Consider the following 26122-nt stretch of genomic DNA (forward strand, 5'->3'; position numbering starts at 1 on the left):
GAAACAGAACGCTAATGAACTTCCCCTCAGTTTACATTTTGATATAAAAGCTGTTTGGAGCATAAACACAGGTGAATTTTCAGGATGTGAACTCAGGATTTCATGAGGGACCACTGAGAATCTCCCTCCCCATAAAGCCATGTGAGTTATGTCTTTATTCCCATGTCTCTCAGCTGGTCTGGAGAAATAATTTATGGTACGGGTTGGCACTGGACCACAACAGCTTCCCCATTATATTCTCTCTCTCTCTCTCTCTCTCTCTCTCTCTCTCTCTCTCTCTCCCTCTCCCTCCCCGTGTGTGTGTGTGTGTGTGTGTGTACCACTTCACACATGTTAAGGTCAGAGGACAACATGGTAAGGCCCCATAATGTGGAATCCCAGGGATTAAACTCAAGTTATCAGGCTTGGCTACAGGTGTCCTTCCCCGCTAAGCTGTTTCATCATCTGCAGTAGTCTGACTCTGTCTCCCCAATACTGGGATTCCAAGCCTGCGCTACAACAGCTGGATCATATTGTCTCGTTTATTTTAATATTGAGACAGGTTTTTCCTGGTGTAGGAGGTCCTTCTGTTTATGTGTTGCTTTCATTGGTTGAATAAAGAAACTGCCTTGGCCTTTTGATAGGGCAGAACTTAAGTAGGCATGGAGAAGACAGAACTGAATTCTGGGAAGAAGGGCAGACAGGGAGAGACACCATGGAGATGTCAGAGACAGACGTGCTGACTCTTTCCCCGTAGGCCACTGCCACATGGTAATACAGATTAATATAAATGGGTTAAATCAAGATGTGAGAGTTAGCCAATAAGAGGCTAGAGATAATGAGCCAGGCAGTGATTTAATTAATACAATTTCTCTGTGGTTATTTTGGGTATAAGCTAGCCAGGTGGCCCTCTCTCCTTCAACATTTTCCTATACTGGGCAGGCTGGTCTCAAATTCTTGAACTGAAATGACCCTTGAGCCTCCATCTTTCAACTGCTGGGATTATAAGCATGTGCCAGCCTACCCTGCTAGAACACACATTTTCAGGGCTGGAGACAACTCAGTTAAGAGCACTGATTGCCGGGCAATTGTGATGCACGGAGGCAGGAAGATCTCTGTGGGTTCGAGGCCAGCCTGGTTTACAGAGTGAGTTCCAGGACAACTGGGTTTACACAGAGAAACCCTGTCTTGAAAAAACAAAACAACAACAACAACAACAAAACACCCAAAAAAGAGCACTTGCTGCTCTTGCAGAGGTCATGTGAGTTCCTAGAACTCACAACCACTCAATTCAAGTCCCAGGACTTCTGACCTCCATGGGTATCAGGCACTCAGGTGATGCCTGTATATGTGTGTGTGTGTATCATATATATATAAAATAAACAAATAAGCAATCTTTTTGGTCAGCAAGTTGGCTTAGTGGGTTAAGGTACTTGACTCCCAGCCTGACAACTTGAGTTCAATCCCTGGAACCTGTTCCAGTTCAGTTCTTTCCTCTCACCATACAGGTGGCTCACAGCCTTCTGGTGTGCAGGTGTACATGGGAGGAATGTTGTTATGTATACAATGTTCTGTATGTATGTATGCTTGCAAGCCAGAAGAGGGCACCAGATCTTACTACAGATGGCTGTGAGCCACCATGTGGTTGCTGGGAATTGAACTCAGGACCTCTGGAAGAGCAGTCAGTGCTCTTAACCTCTGAGCCATCTCTCCAGCCCCAAATAAATAAATCTTAAAAAAATAATAAAATAAAAAGACCTGGCAAGATGGATCATCAAGTAAGGGTACTTGTTGCTAAGGCTGATCTAGGTTCAAGCCCCAGAACCCACATGGTACAAGACAAGAACTGACGCCTACACAATTGTCCTCAGATTTCCATACTTGCTTCATGGCACACTAATGTATATACACACATACACAGATACAATGTGTTAAAAGAAAATCCGGGCAGTGGTGGCACACACCTTTAATTCCAGCACTTGGGAGGCAGAGGCAGGTGGATCTCTGTGAGTTCGAGGCCAACTTGGTCTGCCAGAGCTAGTTCTAGAACAGGCTCCAAAGCTACAGAGAAACCTGTCTCGAAAAAACAAAAACAAAAACAAAAAATAAGAGCCAGACCCCAAATACTACAAAATTGTCTGCTATCTCTCTGGAATATGTTCTAAGATATTTCTTAGATGCCTGGAACCTAAGACACTCTGAGCCTTTTATATCCATTTTTGCTAAACTCATACGCCCATATTCATGGTAAGTTAATTTATGAACATAATAAGAGCTTAACAGCAATAGCTAGTAATAGGATAATTGCAACTATACCATAATAAAAGTTATTTAAAACTTGGTTATTTTTATTTCTGGAATTTTCCATTTACTAATTTTGGAGTGAGGTTAATCGAGGTAGCTGAAATCTTGGTAGAACCTTGGGTAAGGGAAGGCTACCAATGGTTCCACGTTCGTGAAGCTCTACAAAAGATAGACCTTACCTACAGTGAAGCTCTACAAAAGATAGACCTTACCTATAGGAGCAGACCAGCTCTCCTGGTGCTGGTGGGAGGGAGAGACTTGGAACAGGATAAAGTATAGGAAAAAACTATTTGGTTCCTACCTCAAAGTCCTAAAGCCTTTGACTTCTTGGGACTGGAACTCCTACCACGCCCCCCCACCAAGGCTACACCTACATTAAACTGTCTACAAAGCAGATTGACTGACTGAAACGTCTGTGATTGGGCAGAGCCAGGGCTCCCCAGGTGGGGAGCCAGATTCTGTTGGGATAGCTTCAGCTCTTTAAATAAGCCTTGTGTTGCCTGTCTCTCTGTGTAACCTAATGTCTTCATAAATATTTTGTAAACCCTTTTAGAACGTACCAGCAAGAGCCCTATGTTTCCTAACAATGTCATCAGATAACACCTGAGGCCTAGAGCAGAGACTTCCTCCTACCTGAAGTTTCTACCCATGTATATCTTGATTTATGGGTTTTCTGTTCTTTGTTCTGTTACTATAAAACCTTCAGTAAACAGTTAGGTTGGGGTAGCCTAAATCTGTGTCCATGGGCCCTGATCATTCGTATTTGTCCCCAGAATCAACTTATTCCCTTTTAGTAAGAGATGTGTTTTTGAGTTTTTAGTCATTTCTTGTACTTTACAGAACCCCTGTCAGTCACTGTAGAGTTTGTGTAGGTGAGGTGACTACTGGTGAACTCTAGACAGCTTCAACATGAGGGCTGGTGGCCATGAACCGCCCACGTAAGTCGGCCTTGGAAGTTTCTACTCTTTACTTTAGGAAAAAAAAAGGTCTTGGAGAGTGAGCTTAGAAGCGGCAAGTGCCTGCCCTACCACCTATCTCTTGCTCTGTGCTGCTTGTTCCTCATCTGGCTGTGCCTGAGTTATATCCTTTAGAATAAACCAGTAAATATAAATAAAGCACTTCACTGAGTTCTGGAGTTATTCTCTTTAGCAAGTTATGGAGCCCGAGGGCAGCTTGTCAGAATCTCCAAATGTGTAGTCAGTCTAGAAATGTGCCTGGGCAATCTGGGCCTCCTGTTTGTACTGGCATCGGAGTGAGTGCAGTCTTCTGAGACTAAGCATATGGAGTCGGGTTTGTAATTGGGTGGTGTTAGGAAAGAATTGAACTGACAGAAGTGGTGTCCATCAAAAAGATGTCACATTGGTAGTCAGAAGAGAGCACACCTATCTTTGGCGTCGGGGGACATGGAAACATCATTTGGGTAGTGGAAATGTTCTGTCTTGACAATGGTGGTGCTTACACGGTATGTGTTGTGCATTTTTTTAAAATCCTAGAAATGTACAACAAAGGTGATGTTTTGTAACACAGATCAAGGAGTTGGCAGATGAGTTCGGTGAGTCAAAGGGTGAAGGTGCTTGCACAAGCTTGGCGAGCCCATGTAAGTGGTTGAAGGAAAGAACAAACTTCGCAAAGTTGTCTTCTGACATCCACACAACTGGAGCATGCATCCCCCAACCCATGCACACAAAACAATTCATAAAACTACAGATCATAGGTTGGTGGTTTGCTCAGTTGATACAATGCTTACTTTACATGCAGAAGGCCAAGGTAGGGTTTCATCCCCAGCACTGCATAAACCACTTAGTAGCCCATGCCAATGCTTAGGAGGGGAAGGTAGGAAGACCAGAGTTCAAGGTCATCGTTAACTACAGATTGGGTCCAAGGCCAGCCTGGTATACTGGAAACCCGGTCTCTAAATAAGTAAAATAGATAAATAAGTAAAATAAGGGCCAGAGAGGTGACTCAGTGGCCCTAATGTCTGATGTCAATCTTGAGGACCTAAGTTTAACCCTCATACCTACACTATAGAAGAAAAGAAGTGATCTCTGAATTCAAGGCCAGTCTGGTCTACAGAATGAGTTCTAGGACAGCCAGGACTACACAGAGAAACCCTGTCTCGAAAAACCGAGAGAGAGAGAGAGAGAGAGAGAGAGAAGAGGAGAGGAGAGGAGAGAGAGAGAGAGAGAACTGATTCTCTTGCACATTATTCTTTGGCCTCCACACCCGTGTCGTGGTAATTGCACCTTCACTCTCTAGACACAATTTTTAACGTAAAATTGAAAAATTGTTTGTACTGGGTAATGGTGGCGCACGCCTTTAATCCCAGCACTTGGGAGGCAGAGGCAGGTGTGAGTATGAGGCCAGCCTGTTCCAGAAGTTATGGCAGTCGGACACTTAAAAGAGATCCCACCCTAGCTCAGAATCGAGAAATAGATAGGCATTTATTAAGGGGTAAACTCACAAATCAGAATTCTCTGCTTGGCTGGTTGAATCATGCGATCCAAAGGAGCAGCCGGTGGGAACGGAGCAAGGGGAATGAGAGAGAAGGGGCGAGGCCACGTCCCAGTAGGCGGGCAAATACAAGCTGTAATACTTCCTACAGCACCAGCCTAGTCTTTGTGTGTATGTATGTGTTTGTGACGATGGTGTAGCTTAGTGGCAGAGTGCTTATTTAGTAGGCACAGGTGGTGGGTGGGGTGCAGGAGCAGCTGTGCTCAGTGGTACAGGCCTGTAATCCCTGAATTAGGAGGCAAATGCAAGGCCATTCCCATCTGCACATCAAGTTTCAGGTTAGCCAGCTCTGTACTGGAAGATCCTGCCTGAGCCAATGGGAGCAGAGTGTTAGTGAAGGAAGGGAGGAGGAAGCAGGAGTCAGGCAGCTCCAGAGGAAAGAACAGCGTCCCTTGCAAGTGCCAGGTTGGAATGGCATAAGGTGAGGTGTGCTGGTATTTTTTTTTCTCTTTGTGGGTCTTTGCCATCACTATGCATTTAAGTTACTGTGTGTATGTTTATGTATGTTTGTATGTATATGCACTAAGGAGATTGAGGCAAGAAGATTTCAAATTCAAGGCCAGGCTGGCCTTTGTAGTGAGTTCTATCTCACAAAAGAAAACCAAGGGAGCTAGTGAACTGGCTCAGCAGGTAAAGGTATTTGCCACTGTGCTGCATAGTCAAGTTGACACAAGCTAAAATTATTTCAGAGGAGGGAACCTCAAATAATAAAAATGTCTCCCTGCTTAGCATGGTACATGTCTTTAATCCCAGAACTCAGAAGACAGAGGCAGGCAGATCTTTGAGTTTAAGGCCAGCCTGGTCTACAGAGTCAGAGGACAGGCTGGGCAGTCATAACTCTTAGAGAGAAACACTGTCTCAGAAAGAAAAGGAAAAAGAAAATGCCTCCATAAGGCATTACGGTTGGGCTATTGAAAAGCCTGTGGGACATTTTCTTAATTAAAGATTGATAGGGGATGGCCCAGCCCATTGTGGGTGGAGCCAACCCTGGATTGGTGCTCCTGAAGTCCATAAGAGAGCAGGCTGAGCAAGCCATGGGAAGCAAGCCAGTAAGCAGCACTACTCGAGGCCTCTGCATCAGCTCCTGCCTCCGGGTTCCTGCCGTTTGAGTTCCTGTCCTGCCTTCCTCTAATGATAAACTGTAATATGGAAGCATAAGCCAAGCAAACCTTTTTCTCCTCAAGTTGCTTTGATCATGGTGTTTCATCACAACAATAGTAAGTATGAAATAACCACCAGGCCTGATGACAACCTCAGTTCAGTCCTTGGTACCTACAAGATGGAAAGAGAGAACTGACCCTTGCTGTCCCTTCAAAGAACAGTCATTGCTCTCACCCACCAAGCTATCTCTCCATCCCCAAGAACATATTTATTTTTAAGGAAAAAATATAGCCAAGGGTGGTGGTGTATATCTTTAATCCCAAAACTTGGGATTCAGAGGCAGGTGTATCTCTGAGTTTAAGTCCAGCCCGGTCTACAGAGCTAGTTCTAGGACAGCCAAGGTTACATAGAGAAACTCTCCCCCACCCCTCTCTCATATATATATGAGATTACTGGAGTGCTGTTTAATATCTGCAGCACAGCAGTTACACCTAATCCCATCAATGCCTCAGCTGCTGTATCTGCACAGCTGCCTCCTCACTGATGAAGCCAAGCTCAGGGGAGCCTTTGCATCTCACCGCCACAGCCTCAGCCACCTCCACATAGGGAGACAAATGTTGTTTTAACCAAGTTATCCTCTTGTTTTACCAGTAAAGACTTGGGAGCCAGATAATGGGGTGAAAACCTGCTAGCTCAGAGAGGCAGAGAAAGCAGCCAGCTGATCTTCCTCCTAATAGGTTTTCTGGCCCCAATAAGAAGTTTCTCTGCTGACTCAATAGGTCAGATCAAGCTTAATTGAAAAAGGATAATAACAGGTTTGTTTGAGCAAAGCAACTCCTGGGCCGAATTCTCCAGTCCCAGAGATTAAGGCCGGAGAAGCCACGCCCCTGAACTAAAACAGGGAGACTTTATAGGTTGTAGGCAAGGTTTGATGACATGTCCTCCACAAGCTGAGTTTGTGCCCAAGTATGGTCAAAAACTGGTTGCTTAGGTGGGGGTTGGCAACTTCAGGGGAGAAAGTTGTAGTAGCCACTAAGAATGGTAACTGGGCTTTTGGTGCTTTTCCTTTGTCCAGAGACTGTTTCAGCAAGTAGGGGTTGGAGAGAGAGACAGGAATGGGGCTTTCCAGATTGTGCAGGAGTGAGCTGGAGGTTCCAACTGAACACCTTCTTCACTGATGTCCCAGAAAGAGAGCTTATCTTCTGCCATCCCAAACCAAAAAGGGCCATCAAACTCAAAGTCCCTCCCTACTACTTCCTGTGCATCTCTCTGTCTTTCTGACTCCTTCATACTCTCTATGATTACTTTCTGTCATTAGCTGCTCACTCCTCTTGATCTCTAGTTGATTTTATTTATCCTATTTATGATAAATAGAAAATTCTTAGATTAAGGATGTGAACTAAGGCTGGGCCACATCACAGTTAGAGGCAGGTTTTTCCAGTAAGTAACGCAATCCCGGGGTTCACTGCTGTGCAATAATGCTCTCGTACACTGTAAAGATTTGTCACTCATATTAGTTAACAAAATGCTGATTGGCCACTAGCCAGGCAGGGAACCAGACTAAGAGAATTCTGGGAAAAGGAAAGGCAGAGTCAGTCACCAGTTAGATGCAGAGGAAGCAAGCTGAGAATGCCTTACTGAGAAAAGGTACCAAGCCATGTTGCTAAACGTAGACAAGAATTATGGGTGAACTTAAGTCATAAGAGCTAGTTATTAAAAAGCCTGAGCAATAGGCCAAACAGTATATAATTAATGTAAGCCCTGTGTTTCTTTGGGACTGAATGGCTGTGGGACAGGGCAGAACAGAAACTTCCATCTACAATTGGTGCCCAAACATTTGGCAAGAATTTCCACATAAAGCCTGAGAAAACTTTACAAAAGGGGGGAGGGGCTGGAAAGATGGCTCAGTGGTTAAGAGCACTGCCTGCTTGTTTAAAGGTCCTGAGTTCAATTCCCAGCAACCACATGGTGGCTTACAACCATCTGTAATGAGATCTTGTGCCCTCTTCTGGCCTGCAGGCATGCATGTAGGCAGAGTACCATATACACAAAAAATAAATATTTTTTTACAAAAGGGGGGCCTCTAGACAGATAACAATAGAGTCAAGCACAGCTTCTTAGTCACTGTATTTTCTCCGGTAGGTTCTGTTTGCTGGCAGTGAGCAGAGGCATGACTCTTAAGAGAGGCTTCCTGACTCAGCATTAACAGCAGAAACCCCACAGCTCTTTTAAGAGGCTCTGCCACCAAACACTTAAGTGGTGTTTGTGAGCAGCAGGCAGCAGGCTTCTTGGTGGTGGCATGGACCTAGAAACGCCACAAAGTTGTGGCAATAAAGTGGCTCCTGCCTGTACCTCCTCCATGAAGCTAGATTCTTCAGGAGGCTAAGGAATGGGGCGGAGTCAGCTGCCAAAACCACAGTTTTAATCCTAGCCATGCTGCTTAGCAGATTAAAGACTCGTGCTCAGAAAAAGATAGATGTATACAGTAAATACAGATTTAGACAGAAAAAAAACCCTCTAAACAGTTCACAGTGTGCTTAAAAATATACATAGGCTAGGGAGAGAAAAAAAAAAGGATAGAGAAAGTCCTTAAAGAAATAGAGAAGCTTTGAATACTTGGGACAAAAAAAAAAAAGAAAAGAAATAGAGCTGGGCAGTGGTGGCACATACCTTTAATCCCAGCACTCGGAGGGCAGAGGCAGGCAAAACTCTGTGAGTTCAAGCTCTGCCTGGTTTACAGAGTGAACTCAAAGATACACAGAGAAATCCTGTCTTAAAAAAACAAAATTTAGGAGCTGGAGAGATGGCTCACAACCATCTGTAATGGGGTCTGGTGCCCTCTTCTGGCCTGCGGTCATACACATAGACAGACAGAATATTGTATACATAATAAATAAATATTTAAAATAAATAAATATTTATTAAAAAACAAAAATTTAAAAAATTAAAGAAATAGAGTTTTAAAAAAGCCATGTAAAGATGGAAAATACACATAGAATCTGAATACCATTTGTTATTGTGTTGTGTTGACTTTGAGTTGTTTGAGGAAGGATCAACAGCTGCTAAGAAGACATTTGATTATAAATGCTGCTGAATTAATACAACCTATATATTTTGAAAATGCCTTGAGTTCAAAATTTAAGTCACAAGATATGTTACTTTGTATAAGAGGTTTTGCTTTTGTTTCCATGGAAATGAGAGGTTGTGGATTCATTCTGGATTAAGTAAAATAAGGTTTGATCAAGGAAGATCCCCTGAAAAGTTTCAACAGGAGCAGGTGGCCCAGATGATGCAATGTTTCAGAGCATCTCTGTTGCAGTTTCCTGTGAGTTCTACATCCAGAACAGCCTTGAGACTGCTGACTGAGACGATCCAGCCTCACACAATACTCCAGTCAGGATTTGACCACAATTCTAAATTTTCTTTGGATCACCATAAGATTATCAGTGCCCCCAATCAGCAGGAAGTAACCTAGAAAACTAAACCCACATTCCCAAAAAATGAATTATGGATGTTTTCTTTGTTTAGAATGTTGCTTACAAGTTGTTATGGATAATGGTCAGGAAAAAAGCTAAACAAAGGAGATAAGATTCAGAGTTCTTGTTTTGAAAAGAAAAAAAGGGAAAATGCTGGGGGATAATGCTCTTGTACACTATAAAGATTTATCACTTGTATTAGTTTAATAAAATGCTGATTGGCCACTAGCCAGGCAGGAAGTATAGGCAGGGCAACCAGACTAAGAGAATTCTGGGAAGAGGATAGGCAGAGAGTCAGTCACTATCCAGATGCAGAGGAAGAAAGCTGAAAATGCCTTACTGAGAAAAGGAACCAAGCCACGTGGCTAAACATAGCTAAGAATTTTGGGTGAAAGTAGCAAGAGCTAGTTAGTAATAAGCCTGAGCAATAGGCTAAATAGTTTATAATTAATATAAACCTCTGTGTATTTCTTTGGAACTGAATGACTGTGGGACCAGGTGGGACAGAAACTTCTGTCTACAGTTCACAGTGTAATCAAATATCCTACAACACTGAAGGATAAGTAAAAACTTATTCTAAGAAATCAAGGACATGGTGCAAATGCCTATAACCCAGTGCTGTGGCAGGTAGAGACAGGAAGAGCATTAGGGAAGGCTGGCTGCCCCTCCTAGTTCCAGGTTCAACAAAGAGATCCTGTCTCCTGTGTTTTAAGGGATTAGGGTGAAGAATGATAAAGACATACTCACCTTGCTTCCACACACACAGACACATGCACATTTAGCACACGCATACAGTCCTCAAACCCACCCAAACCATAACAAGAAAAAAAGGAACAAATGTGTTGAGAGAGAGAGAGAGAGAAAGAGAGAGAGAATGCACTCCTAATTCAAAACTTTTAATGAATCTGGAGATGGGTTATAGTAGTAGATAAAAGAATGTACCAATGCATAAAGATTTCTTACAAATCATCCAAACATCTCATCCAGAAGACAATTAGCTGAAGATTTCTTACAAGTCAATAAAAGACAAAGCCTATAATAGAAAATTGGACAAGTTACATGAACATTAAGAACAAAAATTAATAAATGGGAACTCATGAAAATTGTTGTGAGATAATTTGATTACACTGTATAAAGATATGTCAAGGTGATTGGTTTAATAAAGAACTAAGTAGCCAATAGCTAGGCAGGAGGTATAGGCGGGACTTCTGGGCAGAGAGAAAGGAAGTGAGGGATGACGCTAGGCGCACGAGAGATGCCAGAGGATATGAAGAGGAAACAGGAGGTACAAGATGGAAAAGAAGTAAAATGTCACAAGGCAAAATGTAGATTAATGTAAAGGGGTTAATTTAAATTGTAAGAGCTAGTTAGATACAAGCCTAAGCTATAGGTCAAGCTTTCATAATCAAAGACCCAGTCTCCATGTCATTATTTGGGTAGCTGACTGGGGCAGAGTTGGACACATTACAGAAACTGAAAAGATAATGTTCAGAAAGTGAGAGGCCTCAGAACTTTGCATTCTAAATGGGATAAATGGGATGGCTTCATTGTCGGGTCCAGTGCCACCCGGACCCTAAATTGTTTCTCCAATTTAGACCAGAGGAGAGGCATGGGAATAATTGAGACAACTTGCATGACTTTATCGGGAGGGAGATTCTCAGTGATCCCTCATGAAATCCTGAGTTCACATCCTGAAAATTCCTCTGTGTTTATTCTTCAAACAGCCTTATATACCAATACATAAGATGAGGGGGAAATTCATTAGCATTCTGTTCCCTATGTAACCAGGTGAATGGTTGTGGTCATGTCCACATCTACCTATGTCTGCTCTGTCACGTCTTCCTGCTCTGTATGCCAGCTCTGTCACACAGGCTAAATTAACATCTCTTTTTAGGCATCCTCCAAATTACAAAGAAGGAACAGAACAACATCCTGACCCTTTGTTAGGGATGGCAACAGGCTAGGTGAACGACCATCTCCTGTGTGCAGGTGCAAACTATGGCCTGAGATTCTGGCCACCATACCATATAGAAATATGGCCTACACTTCATCAAATCCTTCCTCTCAGGGCTTAGGGAACCTTGAAGAAGAGAAAACAGGAAGATTGTAAGAGCCAGAGGTGACAAAAGACACTAAGAAAACAAGGCCTTCTAAACACATGAGACCCAACCTACATATCACTCACTGAGACTGTGGCAGGATGCACAGGTATGCACCAGAACACTAGAAATGTACTTGATTGGGGCTGGAGACATGGCTCAGAGGTTAAGAGCACTGACTGCTCTTCCGGTGGTCCTGAGTCAATTCCTAGCAACCACATGGTGGCTCACAACCATCTGTACTGAGATCTGGTGCCCTCTTCTGGTGTCCAGGGATACATGCAGACAGAACACTATGTACATTAAAAAAAAAAAAGAAATGTACATGATTAATGCAAAGTGTTTGAGATCTTTGCATGAGATGCTTTCCCCACCAACTAATTTGACAGTGTCAGATTAATGTGTGTACAGAAAAATGACCAACAGGGGCTGGAGAGATGGCTCCGCGGTTAAGAGCATTGCCTGCTCTTTCCAAAAGTCCTGAGTTCAGTTCCCAGCAACCACATGGTGGCTCACAACCATCTGTAATGAGGTCTGGTGCCCTCTTCTGGCCTGTAGAACATAGACAGAATATTGTATATATAATAAATAAATATTTAAAAAAAGAAAAATGACCAACACCAGTGTAGCCAGTAAGAAAGGATTGGTGTGCTGGGTGGTGGGGTGGCACATGCCTTTAATTCCAGCACTCTGGAGGCAGAGGCAGGCAGATCTCTGTAAGTTTAAGGTCTGCCTGGTCTACAGAACAAGATTGAGTTCCAGGACAGGACAGGTTCCAAAGCTACATAGAGAAGTCATCTCGAGAAACCAAAAACGGGGGGGGGGGGGGAAGGGGGAGAAGAAAAGAAAAGAAAGAAGGGTTTGGGTAGAAATGTAAGTGTATTTTGTGATAGGATCCAATCAAGTCAAAAAGGCTAGGGTTAAGGACAGTGAGAGTGGTTTCAATGGAAGGGTGAGGGAAGAAATTAAAGTTTAAGATAAGGGTGGAAATGAGCTAAATGGTGGTGGCACACTCCTTTAGTTCCAGCACTTGGGAGGCAGAGGCAGGCAGATTTCTGTGAGTTCAAGACCAGCCTGGTCTACAGAGACAGCCCAAGACAGCCAGGACTTCACAGAGAAACCCTGTCTCCAAAACCCAAAACAAACAAACAAACAAACAAACAAACCAAAGCTGGATATGAAGCACAAATTGATCAAGAATTTTGTTTATGGTCATTTTATTTTGTTTTCTTTGAGATAGTGTCTCATGTAGCCCGGGATGGTCTTGAACTCACTATGTAGCTGAGGATAACATGTGTTTCTGAACTTTTTTCCCCAGCTTCTCAGGGGTAGGATTAAGAGTGTGCATCAGTATGCCTGGGTTGTCTGTGCGGGCATTCAGCCTACAGCTTTGTGTGTACCACATTCTCCCCACTGAACTGCATCCCTCCCCTCATTACTTTGCTTGCTTTTTGTTGCTTTTTGTTGGTCCTGGGAATTAAACCGAGGGCCTTACATCTGTTAGGCAAGCACTCCAACACTCTCCATTGAAGTAGAATTTGTGTGTCAGATGAAGTGTATGCTTTAAAATGGATATAATTTGTTTCAAAACCATATCCTAGCCATCTTATATACCATGAATACTAGATTCTACATCTAAGAACTAAGACAAAACAACCAACAACAACAACAAAAATCCCAAGACCCCGTTTTCCTTCTAAAAGACTGGATCTCAATATGCTGACCAAGAAATCCTCCCCCTGTTTTTAGGGCAGCTGGCACTCCAGGCTCATTCCATCACACCTGGCTCTGTTTATTTATTTTAAAATATCTCAAAGTTCTTTTGGGATTATCAAGAAAAGAACCTCATTCCTTAGGGTTTAGTCCGTGGTCCCTCTTTGAAGAATCCCAACCTGTAGCTATGCCTTGGACCCAGAAACAGGACTCTTGACTTACTTTCTGCTTTGCATTCTGCTGTGCTTGCCAGCCATCCAGGCTGAACCATCAGTGTTGGCTCTGGTAGCTCATTCTTCAGCAACAACATCCATTGGCTTTGTTTCTCTATCCCTGCTAATCCCACTCCTGTACTCTATAGTGAGATGGTCTCTTCACTGCTGCCAGACTTGTCTGGGATAGCATTAAAATATTTCTTCCCTGAAAATCTCAATTGTGACCACAATCTATGTTGTTATGTTTCTACAATTCTCTGGCTAAGGTAGGCTTTCAGAGCCTGGTCCCAACCCAACTCTGGAGCCGACTTCTGTTTATTCCCTAATACCCTTTTTCTGTCAAAATATTTTATTTATTTTTGTTTTTCCCCCAAGAAAGGGTTTCTTTGTGTAGCCTTGACTGTCCTGGAACTCAGTTTGTAGGCCTTGACTGTCCTTGAACTCAGAGATCCACCTGCCTCAGCCTCCCAAGTGCTGGGATTAAAGGCATGTGCCACCACTGGCCTGCAAAACATTTTATTTTGTCAGGTCCCAAATGGCTAACTGAGATGGTTATTAGCATACCAAAGTAGTTGCTGCCCTCTAGGTTAACTGGGTACCTGTGACTCCCTCTGCTCTTCTCACACTTGCCTGCTACCTCAAACCTCTCCAGCCCAGGGGCTTCCCTTTCCTTCCCCCAGCTTATTATTATTTTTTAAATATAAGCCTGTCATTTTGAGCATGTTCCTTTTTGGTTCTCAGCTCTCTCTTCTCTTCCTCTCTTGTCTCCCACCTCCCGTGGTTCAGTCTGTTGGCCATATTCAGTCTACTTCTTTCTTTTCCTCTTCTGGACTCTTCCAGATGCCTCTAGCTGAACTTTCATATCTACAATAAAATCCTTCTCAACCATACCCTGCAGCGGTCATGTCCTTGTTGATGTTCTGTTTTATGTGGATCCATGGAAGAAAAAGATTGCTCCAAGATGAATTTGGATTTAGCAAAAGCAGCAGGGTGAATCAGCATCTGGTGAACTGACTGCCAAGTCCTCTCATTATTAAGTTTTGCAAAGGTTCTGGAGTCCTTCAGGAAGAATGCAGATAAGAATCAAACACTTCAAATAAAAGGTAGCAATCACAAAAGGCAGTTCAAGGCCTAGGTGCTGACTCTCCAGAATTCAAGCCAGATGCAACGTCTCTGTGGGATCTTTCATACATGTCTTCATTTGCATTTATCTGGTGCCTGAAACCTGGGAGGGGCATATATGAACTCCCTTCCAAGGGACTCAACTCCTTCAAACCAAGATGCTGATTTGATTCTCTCAAGGTGTGGATTGTAGATGGGGTTTTCAGTCCCACTGGCCAGCTCCCAAATAACCACAGTCTTATTACTAATTATAAATGCAATGCTCGGTTTATAGCTTAGGCTTGTTACTAACTAGCCCTTACACCTTAAATTAACAAATATTTCTTTTTTTGTTTTCAAGATTTATTTATTATGTATCCAATATTCTGCCTCCATGTATGCCTGCACACCAGGAGAGGGCGCCATATCTCACTACAGATGGTTGTGAACCACCATGTGGTTGTTGGGAATTGAACTCAGGACCTCTGGAAGAGCAGCCAGTGCTCTTAACCACTGAGCCATCTCTCCAGCCCCCTAACCCATAATTCTTATCTACGCTCTATCCTGTGGTGGTAACTTTTTTCAGCATGGCTTGTTCATCTCCTGCTTCTTCTGTGTCTGGCTGCTGACTCCGCCTTTTTCATCTCTATGCTTTCTTTTCATCTACAGATCCTTCCTAACCTCCACCTGTCCTCATGATTCGTTCCTCCTTGCCTGCTCCATAAGTGTTTTCTCTGGCTCCTGGAACCTACTATGCCTCCCAGGCACTCATCACACATCTCTCAGTCTCTCTGGCTCCTGGAGTCTGCCATGCCCTCCTCGGGCACTTGCCACCTGGGCATCTCTCAGCTAAGACACTTATTCCTCTTTCTCTGTTGAAACCCTCCCTTTCCCCCAAAGCCTCTCCTAGTCCACTTCTTCAGCTGTTTTCTTGTACCACCCTCCACTTGTTCTCAGCTCCCACAGGAGCTGCCTGCTAAGTCCTACAGCTTCCCTGTGCCCTCCTAGGACCCTGTGATATTGGAATCCTCCCATGGGTAATCTGTGACCCCGTCCCTTCTATCAGCTCCCTCCTGGAAGTCCCACTGCTTCCTTTTTCCCTCCTGAGCTTCTAACTTCCTTATACCCTCTGGGCCTTACATGACCCCATCCTCTCTTCCTCCTTGGTTTCATTATAGCTCAATGGCCAAAGATGGCACACTAGATTTCCAAATTTCTCATGTGGTAGCAACTTCTGCCCCTGCACAAATCTCTCATACCTAAACTTTCTCTGTTCTACACTTTCAACTCTATTTCTAAGGTTTTTCTACTTTCCACTCTTAAAAATATTTTATCTCTATAATGTCTTGGCTCTCTACTCTAAAAACAACAACAAAAATCCTTAAAACTATTGATGAGTAAACTCTTTTTCTCAGGATTTGGAAGTGTAACAAAAGGTTTATAGTTAAAAACAACTGTACATAGCTAATCTCAAATTGCTACAACAAATGAGATATGTGATTCAACTTTTGTTTAGAATATACTGTATGTCTCAGGGTTTCTATTGCCATGAAGAGACACCATGGTCATGGCAACTTTTTTTTTTGAGGCAGAGTTTCATTGTTTTATCCCTGGCTGTCCTAGAATTCATGCTATAGAAGAGGCTGACCTCAAACTCACAGAGATCTGCCTGTTTCTGCCTCCAGAGTGCTGAGATTAGTGGTGTGTACCACCACAGCCTAGGGGTCACAGCAACTTTTATAAGGGAAAATATTTAATTGGGGCAACTCATAGTTCAGAGATTTAGTTTATTATCATCATGGTGGGAAACAAGGCAGCGTGCAGGCAGACATGGTGCTAGAGAAGGAGTTCAGAGTTCTTGCAGCTTGACTCACAGGCAACAGGAGGTGATCTGAGACACTGGGCACAGCTTGAGCATATATGGGACCTTAAAGCCCACCCTCACAGTGAAACACTTCCTCCAACAAGACCATACCCACTCCAACAAAGCCATACGTCTTAGTAGTGTCACTCCCTATGAGCTTACGGGGTCCAATTATATTCAAACTACCACATTTCACTCTCTGGCTCCCCAAACTTGCAAAAATATCATAATGCTAAATGCATTAGTCCAACTTCAAAAGTCCCCATAGTTTATTATAGTCTTAACAATGTTTAAAAGTCCAAAGCTCAAAGTCTTTTCTGAGATTCATGCAATCTCTTAACTGTAACACTATACAATCAAAATAAAGCAGATCACATACTCCCAGCATGTAATGGCATTCCAAAATGTAACAAAGGGAACATAGTGAGGAAATACTGGATCAAAGTAAGACCAAGAACCAGCTGAACCAACTCTAAACTCTGCATCTCTGTGTCTGATGTTAAAATGATCTTCAGATCTCCAACCCCTTTCAGCTTGTTGGCTGCAACACACTTTTCTTTTTGGGCTGGTTCCACTACCTGTTAGCAGCTCTCCTTGGTGGGTATCCCATGGTTCTGGCATCTCCAGCATCTTAGGGTCTCCAAGGCAATCCAGGCTTCAACTTTACAACCTCACACAATGGCCTCTCTGGACTTCCATTCAGGGACACCCCTGACACATGCCTGACCTCGGTGACTTTCCTTAGTTGCAGAAGGAGGGGGATTCCATAATGCCTTTATTCAATCCTTGACTCTAAAGCCAGAACCAAAAGGGAAAATATTTAATTGGGGCAGCTCAGTTACTTTAGAGATTTAGTCCATCATCATCACGGTGGGAAGCAAAACAGCATGCAGGCAGACATGGTGCTAAAGAAGGGGCTGAGAGTTCTTACATTTTGACTTATAGGCAACAGGAAGTAGTCTGAGACACTGGGCATGACTTGAGCATATATTAGAACGGAAAGCCCTGTTCCACAGTGACACACTTCTTCCAACAAGGTCATACCTCTTAATAGTGCCACTCCCTATGAGTTTATGGGGACCAATTACATTCAAACTGCCCCAGTGTGTATGTAACTTGGATTTAACTCTTGTTTTTTTTTAAATAGATATACTAGAAAAGTAGATGTTTTTAAATAGTCACCAAGTGTCTTGCCTCCATTTTGGTTGATGTAAGAATGCCATGTGGCAGTTGGGCAGTGATGGCATACTCCTTTAATCCCAGCATTCAAGAGGCAGAAGCTGGCTTCTATAATCGCTGTGAGTTCAAAGCCAACCTGGTCTACAGAGTGAGTTCCAGGACAGCCAAGGCTGTTACACAGAGAAACCCTGTCTCAGAAAAAAAAAATTGGGGAAAAAAAGACAATTGAGTGGTATAAAGCAAGGCAACACACACCAAACTTAGTCCTATGAACTCTTTTATCATTCTGTCTCCTTTTAGACTAAAATGGTAACAACAGGCCTACAAAATATTTTGGATTAGAATGGAATTTTCCTCTTTTTTTTTTTTTTTTGGCTTTTTGCTTTGTTTGAGACAAGGTTTCTCTGTGTAGTTTTGGAGCTGTCCTGGAACTGGCTCTGTAGACAAGGCTGACTTTGAACTCACAGAGATCCACCTGCATCTGCCTCAAGTGCTAGGGTTAAAGGCATGTGCTGCCACTACCCAGTTTAGGTTAGAATTATTTATTTATTTATTTATTTATTTATTTATTTATTTATTTATTATGTATACAATATTCTATCTGTGTGTATTCCTGCGGGCCAGAAGAGGGCACCAGATCTCATTACAGATGGTTGTGAGACACCATGTGGTAGCCGGGAATTGAACTTAGGACCTTTGGAAGAGCAGGCAATGCTCTTAACCGCTGAGCCATCTCTCCAGCCCTTAGTTTAGAATTTTTATATCATGATAAATTCCTAAGGTTTTAAAGGTCTACTCAGGTTAACAGAAACCAACTTAGAAATGAATGTCTAACCACTTAATGTTTTTATTGATAATGCCATGCTTGTAGAAAATTTTTAGATACGTAACTTATGTTTGATGAATAAGGTATGTTTGATAAATAGGGTTTGTACATTCCTAAGGTCTATTCAGGTTAACAGTAACCGACCTGAAGATACACATGTCTAATCCCTTTGTGTTTGCCAACTTTCTTAAGCTTTAGCTGTTTGGATGAACTGAGTTATATGCAAACGGTGAACTTGTGTGATGGCGCACTATGAGGATCAGGAAGCCGGGATTCCCAGTTTCTCTGGCCTGTCTACCTTGGAACAATCATGTCTTCATTTTCATTCAACTTCCACATTTGCTATTGTGTGTATGTGAATGTATCTAGAGATCAGAGTACAATTCAGTTCTCTTCTTCCACAGTGTGAGTACTGGGAATCAAATTCAGGTCATCAGGCTTGGTGCCAAGTGCCCTTACCTGCAGAGTGCTGTCATCATGATGGCCCCCAACACATTTTTGTATATGAATCCTCCAAACCCCTGTGATTTGCTTCCTGTTTTCCCATACACCGCTTCCTCATCTCGAGAACCCTCCTTCCAACTCTTCCTTCAGAAATTCTGCATATCTATCTACATGAGGTCAAGTCTCACCTCTTCCTCAGTTTCACACAGAAAGGTTTCAGCTCCTCTACCCTTTAGACATAAGCTTTCTGCAGTGGTGGTCTTTTGACTCTCTTAGGTTCCAAGCCATCTTGGGTAACACAAGCCAGAGCCCATCTTAAAGACATTAAAAAAAGATTTTTAAAGTTATGTGTACTTATGTAGTATATGTATGTGGCTATTATGTGCACCTCAGAGTACAGCTGGTGCCCTTGGAGTCCGGAAGAGGCATGAGATCCTCGGGAGCTGGAGCTATAGGCAGTTGTGATAGGTGCCTGATGCTGGTGTTGAGAACCGAACTTGAGTTCTCTGCCAGAGCAAGCAAGGGCTGTTAATGGCTGATACTCTCCAGACCCTTAAGGGGGTGGGTCCTCCTGCCTCAGCCTCCTAAGTACTGGGTCTGGGACTAAAGCATGTGCCAGCACACTTGGTTTCAAATTTTTGAACATCTCTCCAAGGCAAATAAGGAAAGCAAATTCTCTGCTATAAAATTAGGAAGTGAGAATTGGCGGCTACTAAATTGAGTCAAACAAACCCTGACTGCCTTTCCCTTGGGATGGCAGGAATAGAGCTGGTTTTATGTAGGTAGTTACATAGATGATTAAGAACATGCTGGTTCTTTTCCCAGTATTCAAAGCTTTGGGTCACGAAACACAACCAGAGGCGACCAGTGGTCTCACAGGGTTTTTTCAACATATTAAAAATGAAATACGAGTGGGTTACAGAAACGGGCATTTTGAATCTGCACATGGTTACCACCCTGTCGTTAGGGTATGTCTGATTTTAATAACCAATATCAGGAAACAGCACAGGAACACGGTGACGGAACTTCATGTGGCATGATTGTGAATCTAGATTGTGTTTTGTTGGGTAAAGAGGTCTCAAGCTCCCCGGCTCAGGGCGATGACTCCGCAGGAACGGTGGCGCCTGCGGCCCAGCGGGATCTCTCTGCACAGGCTTACCGCCCAGACCTCCCTCCATTTCTTATGAAGGCCACGTGTCCCTGCAACGAATGGCAGCAGGGGTTGGAACAGGGTTCCTAGCTCAACGGGTAGGAGTCTTCCCGCAATGGCCGCCCACAAGCCGCCCACTGAAGAACCAAGGCTACCCTACTTGAGAACGCTTGCCAAAGCGGAGCGGCTCGGGGCGAGCGCACCCGCCCGCTCCGTCACGGCCCGCCTTCTTCCCACTTATCCAATCAACAACCTCTTCCTGCCTCGCTGTTGACCAATCATCACGCTCCACGAAGAATAGCCCTAGGGGGCGTATGGGAAGGAGGTTTGAACGATTGCTGTATCAACCAATAGAATTGCAGAATCTGCGCTACGGGGCGGGAATTGACGTTCGTCGTAGCCAGTCAGGACCGAGGGGCGGACGTGGGGTTGGTCTTCGTGCGGTGGGGCTCGCTCGCGCGGCAGCGGTAGCCGAGGCCTCTTAGTTCTGCGGCACGTGACGGTCGGGCCGCCTCCGCCGCTGTCTCCACTGCAGCGCGGGGCTGGGTGTGCGGGTGGGAGAAGGTGCGGGAGCCGCCAGTGGTCCCCGGGAGGCTCGAGGTGAGACGGGAAGCGTATGCGGGAGCCTCAAGCCTGGGACGAGCCTTGGGGGCCTGGGAGAGCGGCGCCGCGGCGGAGGGGTCGGGTGTGGCCGGAGTCTCGACGTCCGGGGGGTCGGGCGGGCGTTCGGCCGGCGTAGGCCTTGGCGGCCGCTCAGGGCCATAACGCGAGCGGCCCAGGTAACGAGGCAGGCCTGAGAAGCGCCCGCCGAGGTCGGGAGGCGTGGCAGGTGACCTGGGGCTTTCCTTGACCTCTGAGAAAGCTAACAACTTTCTCTGGTTTTGCTTCTAGAGCTCTCTCAGGCCGGGTCCTGGCCCACCCGGAGGTGAACTGAGTAACCCGGTACAGGTGCGGAACTAGACTCGGGCCTAGTAGGTAGCCCGAGGAGTAGGGAAAGGTGGAGTAGATCGAGAGGTGAGCGTTACAGTTCCAGGGAAAATAACATGCCCCGAGCACTCTGACGAGGGAGAAAAAATGTCCTAGAACGTATAGCGCTTGAGAAAGTTAAGGCTTAACTACTACAGCACCTGCCTAGTCGATGGTGGATAGCAATCCAGCGTGAGTATTCACTGGACCCTAAATGCAGGAGAAACAAGCGAAAGTTCTACTAGCCAACGGAGGAAACTGAGGCCTAGAAGTTTGAAATGACTGGCCCAAGGTCATGCAGGTAGTTTTAATGCCTGCATTAAACGTTGCGATTGTAACTTGAGAGCTAGACAGTTTTGGTTTCTTAGTTAAGGTTAAAAGCCCCGGTTTCAAGCACTTACCTGATGTGGGTTTTTTTGTTTTTTTGTTTTTGTTTGTTTGTTTGTTTTTGGTCGGGGGATGGGAATTTGGGAGATTTTTTTTACTTTAGTACTTATTCCCCAGTAGTAGATAGAATGCCCGATGGCCTCGTATTAAATTAAATGGGAAGTGAGATGTGTAGTAAAGGTTCAGTGGGTATTCATGGCAGTGGCGGCTTGTGCAATCTGAACGCCTTAGTCCATTACACTTGACATACTAAATTTTGGATTAAGTCCTGTATGCCAGGATCTGAAGACACAGTCATGGTACCTTGTGTATTAACTGCTGGTCATGGCACTGAGATTGGTTGTGAGGTTAAACTGAGCTGAATATTAAAAGCTCGAGGACAAAGGTGAGCTACAGTTTCTTTGCCCTGAGGAAAGGAAGGTGCCTTTAAAAAAAAATGCCCTTTTTGTTTCTTTTTTTTATAAAGGGTTATCTTAAAAATATTTATTTTCCAATAATATTTGAAAGGGCACGAACAGAATTGGTCCCCATGTTGTATTTCTGCTATAATTAAGTTCACGGACCAGGCTGGGTGCACAGGCGAGCCAGGCGCCAATGAACAGTGTATTGTCGTGAGCTGTCCACAGTAGAAGTTTACTGATCTGTCTAAGATGGGTGTCAACATCTCTTCTCCACCTTGCTATCTTAACTCAGCAGTGCAGTTAGCTCCGTATCTTTCAAGGGCCACAGGGCACGTGCATATTGACAAGAGTTGCTGCGGCTTTGACAGTCACACTGTTGCTCCCTTATCCCGCAGAGGTCACTTGCCCTGCAAGAGAGCTTTAAGGGAGAAGAGTGGCAGTTGGTAAGCATAGCTGTAGAATTCTGTGTCATGGTAACTTTGGTTCCTAGACCTTTAAAATGGGAATGAGTCTCCTACCTGCCTCACCTTTGAGGGGCAGACAGTGTGAAACTGCTTTGGAAGGTGTGAGGAACTGGGTAGATACAATCAGCAGCTCATAAAAAGTCCTAAGAAATGAAGAGCTGAAGATAGTTGTATTCGGGATCGCATACTGTAAAACTCACCAGGAAAGTGCTTGCTTGTTGAATGTTTTGTTGTGCTAAGTGAGAATTAAGACTTTTTAGATTTATTTGTTTTTATTTTATATGTATGTATGTTTTGCCTGCATGTATGTCTGTGTTTCATGTGTGTGCCTGAGGACAGAAGAGGGCATTGGGTCCCTGAGAACTGTAGTTACAGGTGGTTTTGAAGTCACCGTGTGGGTGCTGGGGATCAGATCTGGGTCCTCTGGAAAAGTGGCCAGTTCTCTTAACCACTATGAACTATGTCTCTATCCTGGAGTCTTTGGCAGGGGGTGGATCTAGCGAACTTTATATTTAGGTATTCAAGTCTTTTAAGAATCTCTTTAAGAGTTATTGTCATTTTTTTTTGCCTGTATGCCAGTGTGAGTATATATTTGTAGTTGTCCATGGAGGCCAGAAGAGGGCATCATATTCTCTGGAGCTGGAATCAGTTTTGAGCTGCTCAGCTGGAAACCGAACTCTTAAAACACTGAGCCATCTCTCCATCCTGGGTATGGTATTCATATCTTAAAGTGAATTAATAGGGGAAAAGTTACTAAAAGAAAACACTTAAAATGTTATAGTCAATGAAAAAATCTAAGAAGATACGATGTTGTAGAGTTCTTGCCTAGCAAGCTTGAGACACAGGGCACTATCCCTAGCTCTTGAACAAAAAGCTGCAAGTCTAAAAATGTAAGTAAGATATTAGAGATCTGCCGGGCGGTGGTGGCGCACGCCTTTAATCCCAGCACTTGGGAGGCAGAGGCAGGCGGATCTCTGTGAGTTCGAGGCCAGCCTGGTCTACAAGAGCTAGTTCCAGGAGAGGCTCTAAAAAAGCTGCAGAGAAACCCTGTCTCCAAAAACCAAAAACCAAAAAAAAAAAAAAAAAAAAGATATTAGAGATCTCATTTTTAGAGCAGGTCACAGATAATACTGTTTCCCAGGATGTTACCTCCACCACCCACCCCCTCCAAATACTGAGAATTGAACCTAGGGCTTTGAATTTAATGGTTAGGAAAACACTACCTCTTAGTTATATCCCTAACTGCCATGGGGATCTTGAAATTCTTGCCTCACGTATACATCCAACTTCAGCTGCCTAAGTGTAACGGAGACTACAGGAATGTGCCATCTTGAAAACTTGTTTTTTATTTAGACTTGTATGTATTTTTCTTTAATAAATGTTCTTTTTTTGTTTGTTTGTTTGTTTGTTTGTTTTGCTTTGTTTGAGGAAGGGTTTCTCTGTAATGCCCTGGCTGTTCCCGAACTTTGTAGGCAAAATTGGCCTCGAAGTCACAGAGATCTGCCTGCCTCTGCTTCCCTAGTGGCGTGCGGGGATTAACAGTGTGTGCCACCACCACCTAGCAGATGTTCTGAGTTTTACAAACATTTTATTACATTTATTTTTGTGCATGCAAGTACAGTGGCATGAGGGCGTGAATGAAATCGATATGATATTTGAGAGTTAATTCCTCCCTTTTGCTACGTGGGTATTAGAAATTGAACTCAATTTGTAAGCCTTCTTGACAAGCGCATTTACTTCTGTGCCTTCCTGCTGGTTCTATTAAGTGTTTTGTTGTTCTCCCCTTTGCCCCCTCAGACAGGGTTTCTTTGTGTAACTGCCCTGGAACTCGCTCTGTAGACCAGGCTAGTCTTGAACTCACAGAGATACTACGCCACCTGCTTCTGCCTCCTGAGTGCTGGGATTAAAGGCATGTGCCATTATTATCTGGCAACAAAGTTCTTTAAGTGCTTATTTTTGGGCCAGCAAGTTGCTTAGTGGATCAGGACACTTGATACCAGACCTAGTGACTAGAAGTCCATCTCTCTAGGAGCCACTTGGTGGAAGGACAGAACTGACTACTGAAAGTTGTCCTCTGACTTCCACATTTGTACCCGCACAAAATAAGATAAATAAATATAATTGCTTATTTTCTCCCAATATAAAGTTTAGAGCATTTGCCTTAAAATTCAGTTTTGTGCTTGGTGGTGTTGGTATTAATCCCAGCACTGGGGAGGAAGAGACAGGTGGATCTCTGTAAATTCAAGGCCAGTCTGGTCTGCAGAGCTAGTTCCAGGACAGCCAAGACTACACAAACCCTGTCCAAAAGTAAAAAAATAAAATTCAGTTTTGGAAACATTAAAAATTGACAAGTATAAATATTAGTAAGCAGTATCTAGTAACAGCAGTCATTACTAATTTTGAACACATGCTGTAAAACAGGCCTTATTATAAAGCATTTTACATATTCTTAGCAGTTCTTAGAGGTAAGAGTTAGTATTGGCTTAGAGAAGAAACCAAGACCCAGAGATTAGTCGTTTACCCACGTTATTAAGTAGGTAACCAGGGATTGTGATTTGAATTTGTGTTCAAAAGATTTCAATTTGTGCTCTTGGGCAAATATAAAATGGTGATGATAGACTTCCCTGGAGTTATGTGGGGATTATTAGGCTACCAAAAATTTTTTAAAGACTATGTCAGATGAGGGCTGATTAAATGGCTCAGATGCTGAAGTGCCTGACCTGTACAAGCATTAGGGATGAGTTCAGAGTTTCAGCTGGAGACAAGTGGGACCTTGAAGCTCATTGACTAGGTAACCCCCACGTGGGGCTTCAGGTTCTCTGAGGGACCACCTATCAGAAAACAAGGTGGAAGGAAATGGAGGAAGACACCAGGTGTCAGTGGACCTGTGACACATTCACATCAGTGTTATGCTGGAATGAAGTCATAGCTTACATAGAAATCACATTTAAAAATTTTGTGTACTATTTCAAAAATTACTTAATATTTATTTTAGAATAACCAAGAACATTTGGTCAAAAATTACTTAATATTTATTTTAGAATAACCAAGAACATTTGGTCATTTTACTGTTCCTGTAATTTTATTTTTTTTTTTTTTTGAGACAGTTTCTCTAGCTTTGAAGCCTGCCCTGGAACTCACTCTGTAGACCAGAGCTGGTCTCGACCTCAGAGATCTGCCACCCTCTGCCTTCTGAGTGCCGGGATTAAAGGTGTGCGCCACTACCACCCAGCTTTATTCCTGTAATTTTTACAAATGGTAGAAATTGAAGTTTCTTTTGTTTGATTTTTGAAACAGGGTCATACTAGGTAGCGTTGGCTGGCCTGGAATTCACAATGTAGACCAAACTGACCTCGAACTTGTGATCATTCTGTTCTGCCTCTTGAGTACTGGAGTTATAGGTCTATAACACCATGCCCTGCGTGAAATTGTTTGTTTTTAAATTCGATGAGAAGTATTTGGAGGCTGGAGAGATGATTCATTGGTTAACAGTACTGACTGCCCTTCCAGAGAACCTACCCAGCTTCAGCTCCTAGTACTTACATGATGGTTCACAACCGTCTGTAACTCCAGTTCCAGAGGATCTGATGCCTTCTTCTGGCCTCCTTGGCACCAGGCACTCACATGATATGTAGACATACATAAAGGTAAACTCTCAAACATGAAATTAAAAATAATATTTTTATTTTATTTTATTTTTTATTTTTTGCAAAGCTACTTTGATGAACAAATGTGTGATGGATAAGGGGGAAGGATATCAGAACAGGGCAGTGGGTGCACAGAGAGAGGCAGAATTAGAGACACAGTGGCAACAGCAGGTGTGTATGGCTGCGGTGACTGAGGGAATATGTTGACGCTGAGTAGGGCCGGAGGTGGTATGCAGCAGCTTGTGCTTGTGCAGGCTCTGCCCCGAAACTTGCAGCTCAGCTGCATAATCACTTT

The 26122-nt window shown here is 43.6% G+C and overlaps 1 protein-coding gene across 5 annotated transcripts in view; it reads left to right on the plus strand.

Annotated features, from left to right (window-relative positions):
• The first annotated feature begins 20406 nt into the window (after nucleotides 1–20406).
• The window catches only part of Canx (calnexin), a 30465-nt gene continuing 24749 nt past the window's right edge, over nucleotides 20407–26122 (plus strand). Inside the window, exons 1-2 of one of the 5 annotated variants that reach the window (XM_038324640.1) lie at nucleotides 20407–20562; nucleotides 20854–20976. The gene's annotated coding sequence lies outside the window, so the exon portion shown is untranslated. Of the gene's footprint in view, nucleotides 20563–20853; nucleotides 20977–22759; nucleotides 22890–25690; nucleotides 25828–26122 lie in introns of those variants that run through there. The other 4 variants (XM_038324639.1, XM_038324638.1, XM_038324642.1 and 1 more) reach the window with 4 other exon arrangements.

This window comes from Arvicola amphibius, chromosome 4 (genome assembly GCF_903992535.2).
Source record: "Arvicola amphibius chromosome 4, mArvAmp1.2, whole genome shotgun sequence".
NCBI lineage: Eukaryota > Metazoa > Chordata > Mammalia > Rodentia > Cricetidae > Arvicola > Arvicola amphibius.